Source organism: Oncorhynchus keta, unplaced genomic scaffold (genome assembly GCF_023373465.1).
Source record: "Oncorhynchus keta strain PuntledgeMale-10-30-2019 unplaced genomic scaffold, Oket_V2 Un_contig_25522_pilon_pilon, whole genome shotgun sequence".
Lineage (NCBI taxonomy): Eukaryota > Metazoa > Chordata > Actinopteri > Salmoniformes > Salmonidae > Oncorhynchus > Oncorhynchus keta.
This window is the reverse complement of record NW_026284488.1, coordinates 10937-26681: the sequence shown is the minus strand read 5'-3', so window position 1 is coordinate 26681 and position 15745 is coordinate 10937. Positions and strand designations below refer to the sequence as shown.

General features: G+C 47.7%; 1 long non-coding RNA gene across 2 annotated transcripts; it reads right to left on the bottom strand.

Annotated features, from left to right (window-relative positions):
• Window positions 1-7169: 7169 nt before the first annotated feature.
• Window positions 7170-8230, bottom strand: LOC127922378 (uncharacterized). 2 transcript variants are annotated; one of them, XR_008111116.1, is made up of 4 exons: window positions 7864-8230; window positions 7591-7785; window positions 7396-7473; window positions 7170-7239 (listed from the first exon to the last, which is right to left on the bottom strand). It is a non-coding gene; the product is annotated as an uncharacterized LOC127922378 (long non-coding RNA). The 2 variants fall into 2 exon arrangements; XR_008111117.1 differs by lacking the exon at window positions 7396-7473.
• Window positions 8231-15745: the final 7515 nt, after the last annotated feature.

The following is a 15745-nucleotide window of genomic DNA, read 5'->3' as shown; positions in this document are numbered from 1 at the left end:
GATTCTGTCTGACAGCCCAGAGCAGAGACCAAAACACAGGCTGTGATTCTGTCTGACAGCCCAGAGCAGAGACCAAAACACAGGCTGTGATTCTGTCTGTAGGTGTTTCCTACGGTTCTGTTGAGGTGTTTCCTATGGTTCTGTTGAGGTGTTTCCTATGGTTCTGTTGAGGTGTTTCCTATGGTTCTGTTGAGGTGTTTCCTATGGTTCTGTTGAGGTGTTTCCTATGGTTCTGTTGAGGTGTTTCCTATGGTTATGTTGAGGTGTTTCCTATGGTTCTGTTGAGGGCATCACTAGGTGTTTCCTATGGTTCTGTTGAGGTGTTTCCTATGGTTCTGTTGAGATGTTTCCTACGGTTCTGTTGAGGTGTTTCCTATGGTTCTGTTGAGGTGTTTCCTATGGTTCTGTTGAGGTGTTTCCTATGGTTCTGTTGAGGTGTTTCCTATGGTTCTGTTGAGGTGTTTCCTATGGTTCTGTTGAGGTGTTTCCTACGGTTCTGTTGAGGTGTTTCCTACGGTTCTGTTGAGGTGTTTCCTATGGTTCTGTTGAGGTGTTTCCTATGGTTCTGTTGAGGTGTTTCCTATGGTTCTGTTGAGGTGTTTCCTATGGTTCTGTTGAGGTGTTTCCTATGGTTCTGTTGAGGTGTTTCCTATGGTTCTGTTGAGGGTATCACTAGGTGTTTCCTATGGTTCTGTTGAGGTGTTTCCTATGGTTCTGTTGAGGTGTTTCCTATGGTTCTGTTGAGATGTTTCCTACGGTTCTGTTGAGGTGTTTCCTATGGTTCTGTTGAGGTGTTTCCTATGGTTCTGTTGAGGTGTTTCCTATGGTTCTGTTGAGGTGTTTCCTATGGTTCTGTTGAGGTGTTTCCTATGGTTCTGTTGAGGTGTTTCCTATGGTTCTGTTGAGGGTTCACTAGGTGTTTCCTATGGTTCTGTTGAGGGTGTTTCCTATGGTTCTGTTGAGGTGTTTCCTACGGTTCTGTTGAGGTGTTTCCTACGGTTCTGTTGAGGTGTTTCCCTACGGTTCTGTTGAGGTGTTTCCTATGGTTCTGTTGAGGTGTTTCCTATGGTTCTGTTGAGGTGTTTCCTATGGTTCTGTTGAGGTGTTTCCTATGGTTCTGTTGAGGGCATCACTAGGTGTTTCCTATGGTTCTGTTGAGGTGTTTCCTATGGTTCTGTTGAGGTGTTTCCTACGGTTCTGTTGAGGTGTTTCCTATGGTTCTGTTGAGGTGTTTCCTACGGTTCTGTTGAGGTGTTTCCTACGGTTCTGTTGAGGTGTTTCCTACGGTTCTGTTGAGGTGTTTCCTACGGTTCTGTTGAGGTGTTTCCTACGGTTCTGTTGAGGTGTTTCCTATGGTTCTGTTGAGGTGTTTCCTACGGTTCTGTTGAGGTGTTTCCTACGGTTCTGTTGAATCAGAGACAAAGTAGGCCCCTTCCTCGTCCATTTTTCTATTAATAGAAATCAATCTCATGTTGGTGTAGAGAGCTCCCTGTCGTGTGTGTGTGTGTGTGTGTGTGTGTGTGTGTGTGTGTGTGTGTGTGTGTGTGTGTGTGTGTGTGTGTGTGTGTGTGTGTGTGTGTGTGTGTGTGTGTGTGTGTGTGTGTGTGTGTGTGTGTGTGTGTTTCCTCCTCTCTCAAGCTCTCACATATATCATGTTAAAGACGTGTTATCTGAACAGATATATCATGTTATAGACGTGTTATCTGAGCAGATACATCATGTTATAGACGTGTTATCTGAGCAGATATATCATGTTATAGACGTGTTATAGACGTGTTATCTGAACAGATATATCATGTTATAGACGTGTTATCTGAACAGATATATCATGTTATAGACGTGTTATCTGAACAGATATATCATGTTATAGACGTGTTATCTGAACAGATATATCATGTTATAGACGTGTTATAGACGTGTTATCTGAACAGATATATCATGTTATAGACGTGTTATCTGAACAGATATATCATGTTATAGGCGTGTTATCTGAACAGATATATCATGTTATAGGCGTGTTATCTGAACAGATACATCATGTTATAGGCGTGTTATCTGAACAGATATATCATGTTATAGACGTGTTATAGGCGTGTTATCTGAACAGATATATCATGTTATAGGCGTGTTATAGACGTGTTATCTGAACAGATATATCATGTTATAGACGTGTTATCTGAACAGATATATCATGTTATAGGTTATATGTGTTATCTGAACAGATATATCATGTTATAGACGTGTTATCTGAGCAGATATATCATGTTATAGACGTGTTATCTGAGCAGATATATCATGTTATAGACGTGTTATCTGAGCAGATATATCATGTTATAGACGTGTTATCTGAACAGATATATCATGTTATAGACGTGTTATCTGAGCAGATATATCATGTTATAGATGTGTTATCTGAGCAGATATATCATGTTATAGATGTGTTATCTGAACAGATATATCATGTTATAGACGTGTTATCTGAACAGATATATCATGTTATAGACGTGTTATCTGAGCAGATATATCATGTTATAGATGTGTTATCTGAACAGATATATCATGTTATAGACGTGTTATAGACGTGTTATCTGAACAGATATATCATGTTATAGACGTGTTATCTGAACAGATATGTCATGTTATAGACGTGTTATAGACGTGTTATCTGAACAGATATATCATGTTATTGACGTGTTATCTGAGCAGATATATCATGTTATAGACGTGTTATAGACGTGTTATCTGAGCAGATATATCATGTTATAGACGTGTTATAGGCGTGTTATAGGCGTGTTATCTGAACAGATATATCATGTTATAGTGTGTTATAGGCGTGTTATAGGCGTGTTATCTGAACAGATATATCATGTTATAGACGTGTTATCTGAACAGATATATCATGTTATAGACGTGTTATCTGAACAGATATATCATGTTATAGACGTGTTATAGTTGTTATCTGAGCAGATATCTCATGTTATAGACGTGTTATAGGCGTGTTATAGGCGTGTTATCTGAACAGATATATCATGTTATAGACGTGTTATAGACGTGTTATCTGAGCAGATATATCATGTTATAGACGTGTTATAGACGTGTTATAGACGTGTTATCTGAACAGATATATCATGTTATAGACGTGTTATAGACGTGTTATCTGAACAGATATATCATGTTATAGACGTGTTATCTGAACAGATATATCATGTTATAGACGTGTTATAGACGTGTTATCTGAGCAGATATCTCATGTTATAGACGTGTTATAGACGTGTTATAGACGTGTTATCTGAACAGATATATCATGTTATAGACGTGTTATAGACGTGTTATCTGAGCAGATATATCATGTTATAGACGTGTTATAGACGTGTTATAGACGTGTTATCTGAACAGATATATCATGTTATAGACGTGTTATAGACGTGTTATCTGAACAGATATATCATGTTATAGACGTGTTATCTGAGCAGATATATCATGTTATAGACGTGTTATAGACGTGTTATAGACGTGTTATCTGAACAGATATATCATGTTATAGACGTGTTATAGACGTGTTATCTGAACAGATATATCATGTTATAGACGTGTTATAGACGTGTTATAGACGTGTTATCTGAGCAGATATATCATGTTATAGACGTGTTATCTGAACAGATATATCATGTTATAGACGTGTTATAGACGTGTTATCTGTGTGTTTATATCCAGAGGGTTCATGTTGTTCTGTGTGTTTATATCCAGAGGTTCCATGTTGTTCTATGTGTTTATGACCAGAGGGTTCAAGTTGTTCTGTGTGTTTATATCCAGAGGGTCCATGTTGTTCTGTGTGTTTATATCCAGAGGGTTCATGTTGTTCTGTGTGTTTATATCCAGAGGGTTCATGTTGTTCTGTGTGTTTATATCCAGAGGGTTCATGTTGTTCTGTGTGTTTATATCCAGAGGGTTCATGTTGTTCTGTGTGTTTATATCCAGAGGGTTCAAGTTGTTCTGTGTGTTTATATCCAGAGGATTCATGTTGTTCTGTGTGTTTATATCCAGAGGGTTCATGTTGTTCTGTGTGTTTATATCCAGAGGGTTCATGTTGTTCTGTGTGTTTATATCCAGAGGGTTCATGTTGTTCTGTGTGTTTATATCCAGAGGTTCCATGTTGTTCTGTGTGTTTATATCCAGAGGGTCCATGTTGTTCTGTGTGTTTATATCCAGAGGGTCCATGTTGTTCTGTGTGTTTATATCCAGAGGGTTCATGTTGTTCTGTGTGTTCTGTGTGTTTATATCCAGAGGGTTCATGTTGTTCTGTGTGTTTATATCCAGAGGGTTCATGTTGTTCTGTGTGTTTATATCCAGAGGGTTCATGTTGTTCTGTGTGTTTATGACCAGAGGTTCATGTTGTTCTGTGTGTTTATATCCAGAGGGTTCATGTTGTTCTGTGTGTTTATATCCAGAGGGTTCATGTTGTTCTGTGTGTTTATATCCAGAGGGTTCATGTTGTTCTGTGTGTTTATATCCAGAGGGTTCATGTTGTTCTGTGTGTTTATATCCAGAGGGTTCATGTTGTTCTGTGTGTTTATATCCAGAGGGTTCATGTTGTTCTGTGTGTTTATATCCAGAGGGTTCATGTTGTTCTGTGTGTTTATATCCAGAGGGTTCATGTTGTTCTGTGTGTTTATATCCAGAGGGTTCATGTTGTTCTGTGTGTTTATATCCAGAGGGTTCATGTTGTTCTGTGTGTTTATATCCAGAGGGTTCATGTTGTTCTGTGTGTTTATATCCAGAGGGTTCATGTTGTTTTGTGTGTTTATATCCAGAGGGTTCATGTTGTTCTGTGTGTTTATATCCAGAGGGCTCATGTTGTTTTCTAAATCTACTTTAAAGTATTGCGCTTATGCTCTGAATCTCACCTTATCCCTCTGTCCTGTGTGTGTGTGTGTTTGTGTGTGTGTGTGTGTGTGTGTGTGTGTGTGTGTGTGTGTGTGTGTGTGTGTGTGTGTGTGTGTGTGTGTGTGTGTGTGTGTGTGTGTGTGTGCTGTGTGTGTCGTGTGTCCTGTGTGTGTGTGTGTGTGTGTGTGTGTGTGTGTGTGAGTGTGTGTGTGTGTGTGTGTCCTGTGTGTGTGTGTGTGCGTTGTCCGTGCGTGTGTGTGTGTGTGTGTGTGTGTCCGTGTGTGCGTGTGTGTGTGTGTGTCTCTTGCAGGCGAAACCCTCTCCACTTCCACATCATAACGGACTCTACAGCCCAGCAGATCCTCGCCTCTCTGTTCCGTACCTGGATGGTCCCTGCTGTCAGGGTGGACTTCTCGATGCAGACGAACTCAAGGTGAGACACATCTACAAAACACAACCCCCAAAACCACAACTACTCCTTCTGTCGTCAGCATGAGAGAATCTGCACCTCGTCTTTCTCCATCTGACCTCCTCAAACACACACATCCTCTGTTCATCCTGTTTCGGTCTGTTAATCTGGACTGAGGTGTCATGGCTCCTCATCAAGACTGTCTGTTAATCTGGACTGAGGTGTCATGGTTCCTCATCAAGACTGTCTGGTTCATGTCTGTTGATACCGGAGGTGTCATGGTTCCTCAACAAGACTGTCTGGTTCGTGTCTGTTAATCTGGACTGAGGTGTCATGGTTCCACATCAAGACTGTCTGTTAATCTGGATTGAGGTGTCCTGGTTCCTCAACAAGACTGTCTGTTAATCTGGACTGAGGTGTCATGGTTCCTCATCAAGACTGTCTGGTTCGTGTCTGTTAACCCTCTACCTCCTTCTCTTCTATCAGGCTGAGGTGTCGTGGATCCCCAACAAGCATTACTCCGGTATCTACGGTCTGATGAAGCTGGTGCTCACCAAGACCTTACCCCCAGACCTGCAGAAAGTCATCGTCCTGGACACAGATATCACCTTCGCTACGGACATCGCTGAGCTCTGGGCCGTCTTCCACAAGTTCAAAGGTGAGGCAACTCCATCCTTTCCTGTTGGGGTGTAAATTGTGCTTCCTGTTGCTTCTGCTAATGGGGAGCCACTAGGCAAAACTAAAATGAGTGTTTCTTATTGGACAAGGTCAGTTAGTCCCTCCCTGTTTCAAGTTAGTTTTCTTCTGTTTGGGAAAGGGGGATACCTAGTCAGTTGTATAATGCATTCAACTGAAATGTGTCTACCTCATTTAACTCTCTGAATCAGAGAGGTGTGGGGGGGCTGCCTTAGTCAACATCCACGTCTTCAGCGCCTGGGGAACAGTGGGTTAACTGCCTTGCTCAGGGCCCGGGGAACAGTGGGTTAACTGCCTTGTTCAGGGCCTGGGGAACAGTAGGTTAACTGCTTTGCTCAGGGCCCGGGGAACAGTGGGTTAACTGCCTTGTTCAGGGCCCGGGGAACAGTGGGTTAACTGCCTTGTTCAGGGCCCGGGGAACAGTGGGTTAACTGCCTTGTTCAGGGCCCGGGGAACAGTGGGTTAACTGCCTTGTTCAGGGCCCGGGGAACAGTGGGTTAACTGCCTTGCTCATGGCCTGGGGAACAGGGGGTTAACTGCCTTGCTCAGGGCCTGGGGAACAGTGGGTTAACTGCCTTGTTCATGGCCTGGGGAACAGTGGGTTAACTGCCTTGCTCAGGGCCTGGGGAACAGTGGGTTAACTGCCTTGCTCAGGGCCCGGGGAACAGTGGGTTAACTGCCTTGCTCAGGGGAAGAACGTCAGATTTCTTTACCTTGTCAGCTCGGGGATTCGATCCAGCAACCTTCCGGTAACTGGCCCAACGCTCCGACCACTAGGCTACCTGCTGGTTACTGGTCCAACGCTCTAACCACTAGGCTACCTGCTGGTTACTAGTCCAACGTTCCAACCACTAGGCTACCTGCTGGTTACTAGTCCAACGCTCTAACCACTAGGCTACCTGCTGGTTACTGGCCCAACGCTCTAACCACTAGGCTACCTGCTGGTTACTAGTCCAACGCTCTGACCACTAGGCTACCTGCTGGTTACTAGTCCAACGCTCTAACCACTAGGTTACCTGCTGGTTACTAGTCCAACACTCTAACCACTAGACTACCTGCTGGTTACTAGTCCAACGCTCTAACCACTAGGGTACCTGCTGGTTACTAGTCCAACGCTCTAACCACTAGACTACCTGCTGGTTACTAGTCCAACGCTCTAACCACTAGACTACCTGCTGGTTACTAGTCCAACGCTCTAACCACTAGGTTACCTGCTGGTTACTAGTCCAACGCTCTAACCACTAGGTTACCTGCTGGTTACTAGTCCAACGCTCTAACCACTAGACTACCTGCTGGTTACTAGTCCAACGCTCTAACCACTAGGGTACCTGCTGGTTACTAGTCCAACGCTCTAACCACTAGGTTACCTGCTGGTTACTAGTCCAACGCTCTAACCACTAGACTACCTGCTGGTTACTAGTCCAACGCTCTAACCACTAGGTTACCTGCTGGTTACTAGTCCAACGCTCTAACCACTAGGTTACCTGCTGGTTACTAGTCCAACGCTCTAACCACTAGACTACCTGCTGGTTATTAGTCCAACGCTCTAACCACTAGGGTACCTGCTGGTTACTAGTCCAATGCTCTAACCACTAGGCTACCTGCTGGTTACTAGTCCAACGCTCTAACCACTAGGCTACCTGCTGGTTACTAGTCCAACGCTCTAACCACTAGGTTACCTGCTGGTTACTAGTCCAACGCTCTAACCACTAGTGTACCTGCTGGTTACTAGTCCAACGCTCTAACCACTAGGCTACCTGCTGGTTACTAGTCCAACGCTCTAACCACTAGGCTACCTGCTGGTTACTAGTCCAACGCTCTAACCACTAGACTACCTGCTGGTTACTAGTCCAACGCTCTAACCACTAGGGTACCTGCTGGTTACTAGTCCAACGCTCTAACCACTAGGCTACCTGCTGGTTACTAGTCCAACGCTCTAACCACTAGGCTACCTGCTGGTTACTAGTCCAACGCTCTAACCACTAGGCTACCTGCTGGTTACTAGTCCAACGCTCTAACCACTAGGCTACCTGCTGGTTACTAGTCCAACACTCTGACCACTAGGCTACCTGCTGGTTACTAGTCCAACGCTCTAACCACTAGGCTACCTGCTGGTTACTAGTCCAACGCTCTAACCACTAGGCTACCTGCTGGTTACTAGTCCAACGCTCTAACCACTAGGCTACCTGCTGGTTACTAGTCCAACGCTCTAACCACTAGGCTACCTGCTGGTTACTGGTCCAACGCTCTAACCACTAGGCTACCTGCTGGTTACTGGCCAAACACTCTAACCACTAGGCTACCTGCTGGTTACTGGCCCAACGCTCCAACCACTAGGCTATGTTTGGTTCCTAATTGAGCAGTCTATTCAGGACGTGAATTCAAATTCAATTGATGATTTGCTTATTGTTGTTCTGTGAGGAGGAAGCGGGAGGTTGGGAGGAGGGAGGAGGTGGACTCCAGAGATTTATGGGTCCCTTTCTGTCCCACTGTGTATTACCTTTGGATGGGCTTTGGATCAATCTTCATTACCAGTTCACATTATGCTTCACCACGAGCCAACATGTTCATACCCCACCCTGTTAATACCCCACCCCCACCCTGTTCATACCCCACCCTGTTCATACCCCACCCTGTTAATACCCCACCCCCCACCCTGTTAATACCCCACCCCCCACCCTGTTCATACCCCACCCTGTTCATTCCCCACCCTGTTCATTCCCCACCCTGTTCATTCCCTACCCTGTTCATACCCCACCCTGTTCATTCCCCACCCTGTTCATTCCCCACCCTGTTCATTCCCCACCCTGTTCATTCCCCACCCTGTTCATTCCCCACCCTGTTCATTCCCCACCCTGTTCATTCCCTACCCTGTTCATTCCCCACCCTGTTCATTCCCCACCCTGTTCATTCCCCACCCTGTTCATTCCCCACCCTGTTCATACCCCACCCTGTTCATTCCCCACCCTGTTCATACCCCACCCTGTTCATTCCCCACCCTGTTCATTCCCCACCCTGTTCATTCCCTACCCTGTTCATACCCCACCCTGTTCATTCCCCACCCTGTTCATTCCCCACCCTGTTCATACCCCACCCTGTTCATTCCCCACCCTGTTCATTCCCCACCCTGTTCATTCCCCACCCTGTTCATACCCCCTCCCTGTTCATACTCCACCCTGTTCATTCCCCACCCTGTTCATTCCCCACCCTGTTCATACCCCACCCTGTTCCTACCCAACCCTGTTCATACCCCACACTGTTCATTCCCCACCCTGTTCATTCCCCACCCATTCAGTTAGCCTGTCCTTTCTACCTCTCACCCATTCAGTTAGCCTGTCCTTTCTACCTCTCACCCATTCAGTTAGCCTGTCCTTTCTACCTCTCACCCCATTCAGTTAGCCTGTCCTTTCTACCTCTCACCCATTCAGTTAGCCTGTCCTTTCTACCTCCCCACCCATTCAGTTAGCTGTCCTTTCTACCTCTCACCCATTCAGTTATCCTGTCCTTTCTACCTCTCACCCATTCAGTTAGCCTGTCCTTTCTACCTCTCACCCCATTCAGTGAGCCTGTCCTTTCTACCCCTCACCCATTCAGTTAGCCTGTCCTTTCTACCTCTCACCCATTCAGTTAGCCTGTCCTTTCTACCTCTCACCCATTCAGTTAGCTGTCCTTTCTACCTCTCACCCATTCAGTTAGCCTGTCCTTTCTACCTCTCACCCCATTCAGTTAGCCTGTCCTTTCTACCTCTCACCCATTCAGTTAGCCTGTCCTTTCTACCTCTCACCCCATTCAGTTAGCCTGTCCTTTCTACTTCCCCACCCATTCAGTTAGCTGTCCTTTCTACCCCTCACCCATTCAGTTAGCCTGTCCTTTCTACCTCTCACCCATTCAGTTAGCCTGTCCTTTCTACCTCTCACCCATTCAGTTAGCTGTCCTTTCTACCTCTCACCCATTCAGTTAGCCTGTCCTTTCTACCTCTCACCCCATTCAGTTAGCCTGTCCTTTCTACCTCTCACCCATTCAGTTAGCCTGTCCTTTCTACCTCTCACCCCATTCAGTTAGCCTGTCCTTTCTACCTCTCACCCATTCAGTTAGCCTGTCCTTTCTACCTCTCACCCATTCAGTTAGCCTGTCCTTTCTACCTCTCACCCATTCAGTTAGCTGTCCTTTCTACCTCTCACCCATTCAGTTAGCCTGTCCTTTCTACCTCTCACCCCATTCAGTTAGCCTGTCCTTTCTACCTCTCACCCATTCAGTTAGCCTGTCCTTTCTACCTCTCACCCCATTCAGTTAGCCTGTCCTTTCTACTTCCCCACCCATTCAGTTAGCTGTCCTTTCTACCCCTCACCCATTCAGTTAGCCTGTCCTTTCTACCTCTCACCCATTCAGTTAGCCTGTCCTTTCTACCTCTCACCCCATTCAGTTAGCCTGTCCTTTCTATACCTCACCCATTCAGTTAACCTGTCCTTTCTACCTCTCACCCCATTCAGTTAGCCTGTCCTTTCTACCTCTCACCCCATTCAGTAAGCCTGTCCTTTCTACATCTCACCCATAAAGTAGTGCACTATATAGGGAATAGGGTGCTATAAAGTAGTGCACTATATAGGGAATAGGGGGCTATAAAGTAGTGCACTATATAGGGAATAGGGTGCTATAAAGTAGTGCACTATATAGGGAATAGAGTGCTATAAAGTAGTGCACTATATAGGGAATAGGGTGCTATAAAGTAGTGCACTATATAGGGAATAGAGTGCTATAAAGTAGTGCACTATATAGGGAATAGGGTGCTATAAAGTAGTGCACTATATAGGGAATAGGGTGCTATAATGTAGTGCACTATATAGGGAATAGGGTGCTATAAAGTAGTGCACTATATAGGGAATAGGGTGCTATAATGTAGTGCACTATATAGGGAATAGAGTGCTATAAAGTAGTGCACTATATAGGGAATAGAGTGCTATAAAGTAGTGCACTATATAGGGAATAGGGTGCTATAATGTAGTGCACTATATAGGGAATAGAGTGCTATAAAGTAGTGCACTATATAGGGAATAGAGTGCTATAAAGTAGTGCACTATATAGGGAATAGAGTGCCATTAGGGAGGCACATGGACCCTAGCACATCCACAGGTGTACAGCAACGTGTTAGATGCTTAGTACTCCCTAATTTAAACCTGTGGTTTTATCCCATAGTAGAACCACCTACAGTGCTGAAACTTAAATTCCTTCTACTCTGCTATTTTCATGAATTCAGAACTACTTACAATTCCATTAGGTGTTTCAAACCATTATACCACAAATCACCTACAGTGCCGACACTGAATTGTGACATCAAAAAAATAATTGTTAATTACCATAATGTATTCTATTTTAATGTTTAGAATTCAGAACTACTTTTCCAGTCCAATTGGAATTCAAACCCACTCTCTGTTCCATCTAGCCAGCCAATCATTCTTTCCCAAGCAGGGATTCTTAAGCAGCGTATCGCAGGTTTGGATTAACAGTGATTGGTGGTTTAGGATTCTGAAAGTCTAATATTGAAGTCTCCGCCTCCCACGCATTCTTTTACCCAGGAGACAGTATGCAGATAGTAGCTTGTCATTGTGAATGTTCAGGCAAAGAGGTAAAACTAGCTCTGGAGATTCAGGTGTCTAGTGCTGCTCCTACAGCCCCCTGCTGGGTCTCTAACTGCCTCTACAGCCCCCTGCTGGGTCTCTAACTGCCCCTATAGTCCCCTGCTGGGTCTCTAACTGCCCCTACAGCCCCCTGCTGGGTCTCTAACTGCCCCTACAGCCCCCTGCTGGGTCTCTAACTGCCCCTACAGTCCCCTGCTGGGTCACTAACTGCCCCTATAGTCCCCTGCTGGGTCTCTAACTGCCCCTACAGCCCCCTGCTGGGTCTCTAACTGCCCCTATAGTCCCCTGCTGGGTCTCTAACTGCCTCTACAGCCCCCTGCTGGGTCTCTAACTGCCCCTATAGTCCCCAGCTGGGTCTCTAACTGCCCCTATAGTCCCCTGCTGGGTCTCTAACTGCCCCTACAGCCCCCTGCTGGGTCTCTAACTGCCCCTATAGTCCCCTGCTGGGTCTCTAACTGCACCTACAGCCCCCTGCTGGGTCTCTAACTGCCCCTACAGCCCCCTGCTGGGTCTCTAACTGCCCCTATAGTCCCCTGCTGGGTCTCTAACTGCACCTACAGCCCCCTGCTGGGTCTCTAACTGCCCCTACAGCCCCCTGCTGGGTCTCTAACTGCCCCTATAGTCCCCAGCTGGGTCTCTAACTGCCCCTATAGTCCCCAGCTGGGTCTCTAACTGCCCCTACAGTCCCCTGCTGGGTCTCTAACTGCCCCTACAGCCCCCTGCTGGGTCTCTAACTGCCCCTATAGTCCCCAGCTGGGTCTCTAACTGCCCCTACAGCCCCCTGCTGGGTCTCTAACTGCCCCTACAGCCCCCTGCTGGGTCTCTAACTGCCCCTATAGTCCCCTGCTGGGTCTCTAACTGCCTCTACAGCCCCCTGCTGGGTCTCTAACTGCCCCTATAGTCCCCTGCTGGGTCTCTAACTGCCTCTACAGCCCCCTGCTGGGTCTCTAACTGCCCCTATAGTCCCCAGCTGGGTCTCTAACTGCCCCTATAGTCCCCTGCTGGGTCTCTAACTGCCCCTACAGCCCCCTGCTGGGTCTCTAACTGCCCCTATAGTCCCCTGCTGGGTCTCTAACTGCACCTACAGCCCCCTGCTGGGTCTCTAACTGCCCCTACAGCCCCCTGCTGGGTCTCTAACTGCCCCTATAGTCCCCTGCTGGGTCTCTAACTGCACCTACAGCCCCCTGCTGGGTCTCTAACTGCCCCTACAGCCCCCTGCTGGGTCTCTAACTGCCCCTATAGTCCCCAGCTGGGTCTCTAACTGCCCCTACAGCCCCCTGCTGGGTCTCTAACTGCACCTACAGCCCCCTGCTGGGTCTCTAACTGCCCCTACAGCCCCCTGCTGGGTCTCTAACTGCCCCTACAGCCCCCTGCTGGGTCTCTAACTGCCCCTATAGTCCCCTGCTGGGTCTCTAACTGCCTCTACAGCCCCCTGCTGGGTCTCTAACTGCCTCTACAGCCCCCTGCTGGGTCTCTAACTGCCCCTATAGTCCCCTGCTGGGTCTCTAACTGCTCCTACAGCCCCCTGCTGGGTCTCTAACTGCTCCCACAGCCCCCTGCTGGGTCTCTAACTGCCCCTATAGTCCCCTGCTGGGTCTCTAACTGCTCCTACAGCCCCCTGCTGGGTCTCTAACTGCTCCTACAGCCCCCTGCTGGGTCTCTAACTGCCCCTATAGTCCCCTGCTGGGTCTCTAACTGCCCCTATAGTCCCCTGCTGGGTCTCTAACTGCACCTACAGCTCCCTGCTGGTTCTCTAACTGCACCTACAGCCCCCTGCTGGTTCTCTAACTGCACCTACAGCCCCCTGCTGGGTCTCTAACTGCCCCTATAGTCCCCTGCTGGGTCTCTAACTGCACCTACAGCCCCCTGCTGGTTCTCTAACTGCCCCTACAGCCCCCTGCTGGGTCTCTAACTGCCCCTATAGTCCCCTGCTGGGTCTCTAACTGCCCCTATAGTCCCCTGCTGGGTCTCTAACTGCCCCTATAGTCCCCTGCTGGGTCTCTAACTGCCCCTATAGTCCCCTGCTGGGTCTCTAACTGCCCCTACAGCCCCCTGCTGGGTCTCTAACTGCCCCTACAGCCCCCTGCTGGGTCTCTAACTGCCCCTATAGTCCCCTGCTGGGTCTCTAACTGCCCCTACAGCCCCCTGCTGGGTCTCTAACTGCCTCTACAGCCCCCTGCTGGGTCTCTAACTGCCCCTATAGTCCCCTGCTGGGTCTCTAACTGCCCCTACAGCCCCTGCTGGGTCTCTAACTGCCCCTATAGTCCCCTGCTGGGTCTCTAACTGCCCCTATAGTCCCCTGCTGGGTCTCTAACTGCCCCTACAGTCCCCTGCTGGGTCTCTAACTGCCCCTACAGCCCCCTGCTGGGTCTCTAACTGCCCCTACAGTCCCCTGCTGGGTCTCTAACTGCCCCTACAGCCCCCTGCTGGGTCTCTAACTGCCCCTACAGTCCCCTGCTGGGTCTCTAACTGCCCCTACAGCCCCCTGCTGGGTCTCTAACTGCCCCTACAGCCCCCTGCTGGGTCTCTAACTGCCCCTACAGCCCCCTGCTGGGTCTCTAACTGCCCCTACAGCCCCCTGCTGGGTCTCTAACTGCCCCTACAGCCCCCTGCTGGGTCTCTAACTGCCTCTACAGCCCCCTGCTGGGTCTCTAACAGTTAACCCCATTTTCAATGACGGCCTAGAAACAGTGGGTTAACTGGTCTAGGAACAGTGGGTTAACTGGTCTAGGAACAGTGGGTTAACTGGTCTAGGAACAGGGGGTTAACTGGTCTAGGAACAGTGGGTTAACTGGTCTAGGAACAGGGGGTTAACTGGTCTAGGAACAGTGGGTTAACTGGTCTAGGAACAGTGGGTTAACTGGTCTAGGAACAGTGGGTTAACTGGTCTAGGAACAGTGGGTTAACTGGTCTAGGAACAGGAACGTGGGTTAACTGGTCTAGGAACAGTGGGTTAACTGGTCTAGGAACAGTGGGTTAACTGGTCTAGGAACAGGGGGTTAACTGGTCTAGGAACAGTGGGTTAACTGGTCTAGGAACAGTGGGTTAACTGGTCTAGGAACAGTGGGTTAACTGGTCTAGGAACAGTGGGTTAACTGGTCTAGGAACAGTGGGTTAACTGGTCTAGGAACAGTGGGTTAACTGGTCTAGGAACAGTGGGTTAACTGGTCTAGGAACAGGGGTTAACTGGTCTAGGAACAGTGGGTTAACTGGTCTAGGAACAGTGGGTTAACTGGTCTAGGAACAGTGGGTTAACTGGTCTAGGAACAGTGGGTTAACTGGTCTAGGGGTTAACAGTGGGTTAACTGGTCTAGGAACAGTGGGTTAACTGGTCTAGGAACAGTGGGTTAACTGGTCTAGGAACAGGGGGTTAACTGGTCTAGGAACAGGGTTAACTGGTCTAGGAACAGTGGGTTAACTGTCTAGGAACAGTGGGTTAACTGGTCTAGGAACAGTGGGTTAACTGGTCTAGGAACAGTGGGTTAACTGGTCTAGGAACAGTGGGTTAACTGGTCTAGGAACAGTGGGTTAACTGGTCTAGGAACAGTGGGTTAACTGGTCTAGGAACAGTGGGTTAACTGGTCTAGGAACAGTGGGTTAACTGGTCTAGGAACAGTGGGTTAACTGGTCTAGGAACAGTGGGTTAACTGGTCTAGGAACAGTGGGTTAACTGGTCTAGGAACAGGGGGTTAACTGGTCTAGGAACAGGGGTTAACTGGTCTAGGAACAGTGGGTTAACTGGTCTAGGAACAGTGGGTTAACTGGTCTAGGAACAGGGGGTTAACTGGTCTAGGAACAGTGGGTTAACTGGTCTAGGAACAGTGGGTTAACTGGTCTAGGAACAGTGGGTTAACTGGTCTAGGAACAGTGGGTTAACTGGTCTAGGAACAGTGGGTTAACTGGTCTAGGAACAGTGGGTTAACTGGTCTAGGAACAGTGGGTTAACTGGTCTAGAACAGTGGGTTAACTGGTCTAGGAACAGGGGTTAACTGGTCTAGGAACAGTGGGTTAACTGGTCTAGGAACAGTGGGTTAACTGGTCTAGGAACAGTGGGTTAACTGGTCTAGGAACAGGGGGTTAACTGGAACAGTGGGTTAACTGGTCTAGGAACAGTGGGTTA